Genomic DNA, 5220 nt, shown 5'->3' on the forward strand with positions numbered 1-5220 from the left:
GCCTTGATAATTTCGCTATCATGTGAAAACCGAATCCAATAATTATAAATGTAGAAGCGTTGAGACATTTCACAGAACGAAAACCATTGTCTGCAAAAACGCGTCATACCTACATGCATAAATGCCAGTGTCTGTAGATGTGACGCGATGACACAGCGCCATCTAGAATTAGCGGGGTGCTTTTAGCCAATCAAAATTGAGATAGCATCAGCATTGTATAATAAATGTTGTTACATGTAAGCGGCAGTATAGAGTAGAGTGTGCTTTTGGCACACCCAGATTTTCGATAAGACTCTGGCATTTGTGATTCAAAAAACAAAACAAAAAATAAAAGGTGTTCCAAGATCAAACCATGACTGCGATGGAAAAAATTAAAAATTGTTGAAATTTGCGGAAATATAAGTCTTATCGTTCACGGATTCTTCTGGGCGAATGGCACACAAGGTGCACATATCCGTGCATGCCCTTACTGGCTGCACATACAAGCACTGTTTGTACACGATTTAAACAACAAAATCTCCAAAGAATACGTTCAAAACATAACAGTACCAGACATGAGCAAGCTCAACAACTTTTTCGTATGTCAGGCAGTTAAAAGATGAATGAATTTGCTGATAAAAGGCCAACAAAAAGCGGGTACCTCAATGGCGGGAAAATTATCCGTGTGCCTCGAAACACCAAAAGCGTGAAAACCAACAACTGTAATTTTGCTAAAATGTTACTAGCGTCGTCATAAAACAGAATCAAATAAAAACGAAGCTTGGCATGTTACGTTTCTGCTACATTAACTTACAAAACGGGTAACAATCTGACCAAGGAAAACTCACCTTTCGCATCGAGCCAAAGTATTCCCCGTGAACAGAAGATTACCCAAGAGCACTTGGCAGTATGCTTGGCACGTTTTGTCGAATCACAATCAGAGTTCTCTGGTCAGCAGGTATTCTTACTATTTCTTCAGCCAATGATTGGCCTTGCAAAGTGTGATTGTTAATGTCCGAGGGGCTTAGGAAATGGCGTTGTGTACTTTCTCTGCAATATATCTGTATTTATTGTTGAGCCACATAAATACCAACCACAACAGCGACAGCTATTTTGCATTTTGTGGAATCAGTGGTTGTGAACGGACTTACGAAAAAGCGAATTCATTTTCAAGACATGTTCGAGAGAATCATGGGGCGTTTTTGAACAGCCAAAGGGAAGACGTGGTTTTGGAAACGCTTGCAAATGGATCGGGTGAGTTCAATGATAATCCTTCAAAGTTTTAGTTATTGTGCTTTCAATATCAGCAGCTCACTCGGAATTTTGTTAAGAGTGTTCTTGATCTGGGACTTTTGAAGGGGTGGATGTGGTGCATGACCGACCTGACAGAAAAAATAAAAACTGAACAATTACATGTAGAAAGTTCTCATCCGTTTGCTATTTTTAATATCCAAGGAATCTGGAATGCTGATGACACAGCTGATATGCCCTGGATTGAAGTCCTTGATGAACCCAGTAGTTGTCCAGTTAGTGATACTGAGGATCAACTGGATTGCATTTCACAAGGTTCTTCATCTTCTGTATCAGATTCAGGATCAGATATCACATTGAAATGTCAAGAAGAGGAAACGCTTGGTGACATTATGGGGAAATACCTTTTTAAAATTAAGGAACAGAACAGGCTTACGCAAACATCTACACAAAGAGTTGCAAAGGCAACATCAGATCTCTTCAGTATGGCATGCAGACGGTTAAAAAGAAGAGTGGAGGAAACCCTTGACGATGCAGGCATCGAACAAGTGCCAGGTCTAGAGGCTGCATTTGCAGATTTTCTTTTTCCATTTGAAGACTTGAAGACCACTTGGATGTTGACAGAATTTCAAAAGCATTCACTGCCTTATGTGGTAGGGAGTTATTTATAAAAGAAATCATGTTTTTGCTTTTCCAGGGGAATCTGACCAACTTTTAAACTATCAATTCAGTTGATCACTGTGGTCAGGTCACATTGTTAGCATTGAAAGGAGAAGCTGTGGTTACAAAAAATTTTTGTACCATTTGGCAGTAAAAGGGTTCGTGATTAAATAAAAATAATAATCTGAAGACAAGGAAAATGAAGAGTGAAAGATTGAAAATGTCATCTAATGAAAGTCAAAAAGTAATTCTGTTCCAAATGACAGGGCCCTGTCCCAGTTGTGTTAGAAGTTTTGATAGCAACTTAAGGCATCTCTTACCCACTTCGCCTTGTCCCATACCTCCTTTTCTCCTATATTCCCATTTTTGGCACAGCTTTACAGTAAAGACTTACCTGAAACATATTTTTCTTCTGACAAGGAGCCTTTAAAGAAAGTGCTGGGGAGGACAAGAGTCTACAGAAGAGTGAGAAACAAAATAAGATGTTTGCAGCTTGAGAAAGTTTTCTTCTATGTTCCAATTTTGAAGACCCTTGAAGCACAATTTCAGTCGAGAGCTATCCTTAAAATGGTCTTTTCTGAAAGAGACGGGGACAAAGATAGAGGTTTTCTGCAGGATTTTAATGATGGTCTATTTGTGCAGAGCCACCCTCTGTTTTCAACAGATGACTGTGCTCTTAAGTTGCTCATATACTATGATGATGTCAATGTAGCAAATCCAATGACGAATAAGATTCATCAACTTGGTTTCTTTTACTACCACCTAGCTAACATAAAATCTGTTTATCGCGCAAAATTAAATTCTATTCACCTCTTTGCTATCTGTAAAAAGCAGTACATAAGGGAATTTGGTCTAAATGAGGTGCTGAAGCCTTTGGTGGAAGACCTCAAAGAGCTGGGAGGAGAACAGGGTTATGCTTTCACCATAGCAGGAGGTACAGTTTATTTAAGAGGTGCAATTCTTGCTGTCATCGCAGATACTCCTGCAAGTCAAGGGTTGGTTGTTTTAAGGAAAGTGTAGGTGGGGCTAGGAGAAAATGTCGGCACTGTATGACATCTTGGGAACAAATGCAGGAACATTTCTTGGAGGAGGATTTCATTCTGCGAGATAGTAATAGCCATGAGCAGCAGGTGTCTTTGATAGAAGATGCTGGTTCAAATTATCTGAGAAAGTTTTTTTCAAAAAATTATGGAATTACTGGCAGAGCTAAGATTTCAGAGGCTCCATATTTTGACATCACTAAGCAGCTTCCCCAAGATATTATGCACATTTTCCTAGAAGGTATTTTATGTTACGAAATGAAATTTTTCTTTCAGCATTTCTTCCGCAAGTCATTTTACTCTTCATGATCTTAACCAAGCAGTCAACAATTTTGACTATGGTTATTCAGAGTTGAAAGATAAACCAGCTCCAATAAAGGAAGTTGACTTAGACTTAAAGTCTAATTCCAATTTGGGCCAAAGTTCAAGCCAAATGTGGTTATTTGCCTCTATTCTACCCCTGCTTTTGGATGGCAAAGTAGACCACAATGACCCACATTGGATCAATTTCCTTTCCCTTTTGGAAATTATGTGTATCTGTTTTGCTCATCACGTTACTTATAGTTCTGTAATTTATTTAAAACAATTAATTAAGGAACACCTCACCTCATTTAAGACTATACATCCAAACGCACGAATCTTGCCAAAGCAACATTATTTGGTTCATTTACCCACCCAAATATTAATGTTTGGGCCACTTATCAGGAGCTGGTGCATGCGATTTGAAGGCAAACATTCCTACTTTAAAAACATGGCCCGTGCAATAAAAAATTTCAAGAATCTGCCACTCTCCCTTGCACGAAGACATCAAAGTATGGACAGTGCAACATCCTTGGAAATTGATGGTGAAAGTGTTGACCCTTGTCCAATGTTGTCTGATGATATTACATTTGGAAAAGGAAAACGTTTACTTGGACATGATCTGGAATATGCATTAAATACTATAACAAGGTTTTATGAACTGGATTATAGAAATGGATGTGATGCCATAAATGTCTTTCAGTATAATTCAGTTACAGTATGTGGAACCCAGTACAAAACAGGTGCAAACAACTTTCTTATCACTTGCTTGGATGACATGGACCTACCACAGTTTGCTAAAATATCAAAAATATGGTTTGTTCCCCACAATAAACCATTCTTTGCAGTCATGACTATGAGTACAGATTCTTTTTGTGAGGAACTAAATGCTTTTGAAGTCTCAGAACCAGAAATGGCACAGGGATATGATATCATTTCTCACTGTGACTTGTTTTTTTATAATGTATACCATGCTCATAAAAAAAGGGGTAAACAGTTTATTACCTGCAAGGAGAGCTTTTTGAGTATCTAAAAATTAGTTGGCGTATATGGGACTTAAAATCACTGTGAACGGTCAGAAGATAGTTGTTATTATGTAAGGTTATATTGCATAATATTTATCATTGATATCTTTATGTTGAAATGCTACTTAAAAGACTGTCATTCTTGAGGTACACGATATACAATGTATTTGATGAGTTGCACTCAGTGTTGCGAGTTGTATTTTGCAATGTTAATTACAATGTTAATGTTTAGTGATGTGTCAGCAGATTTTTCCCAAGCTGTACACTAAAAAATAAATAACAAAACAGTGAGACCTTGTTCTAACACAGATCAAAAATGGGAGGGTAAGTTTTGTGACCCTCCTTTGTGGTTTCTTTATGTTTCCCTTGTATGGTAGTGTCTTGAAATAAAATTTGTTCTTCTGGAAAGTGGTTCTTAGTTATTTTACTCTAAGATTGTTTTTAATTGTTTGAGTAAGAATCAAAGTCACTTTGGAAAGAGCCTCACTTTGCAATTTTTGCTTTTTTACTTGGACTGAAATGATCTTGTTTCAAGATTGCTTTTTAACTATTTGACTTGGAGACAGTAACTTGAAACAAGGTTTACTGTCCCTTATAACTAGGACTCAAGCAATCTTGTTTCAAGATTGCTTTTTAGCTATTTGAGTTAGAGGCAAAGTAACTTAAAATAGGTTTACTTTGCCTCATAACTAGGACTCAAAATATCTTGTTTCAAGACATTCAGTATTCTTAAATTTTTAAGACATTTTGTCTACTTAAAACTAGATTTTGTGGTCTTAAAATTAGACATCAAGTCTAGAATCAAGATTACACAACTCAAATTAAGGATTTATACTTTGAGAGTGAAGAGTAATGCATCATGTTCCTTTTGGAATAAAGCCGATTATGAGACTCAGAGAGCAGCAAACAAGGTAATCCGTTGATTGGATGGTATTTCTCACTATTGAATACATCGGAATAAAAGC

This window comes from Montipora foliosa, chromosome 13, assembly GCF_036669935.1.
Source record: "Montipora foliosa isolate CH-2021 chromosome 13, ASM3666993v2, whole genome shotgun sequence".
In the NCBI taxonomy this organism is placed as follows: domain Eukaryota; kingdom Metazoa; phylum Cnidaria; class Anthozoa; order Scleractinia; family Acroporidae; genus Montipora; species Montipora foliosa.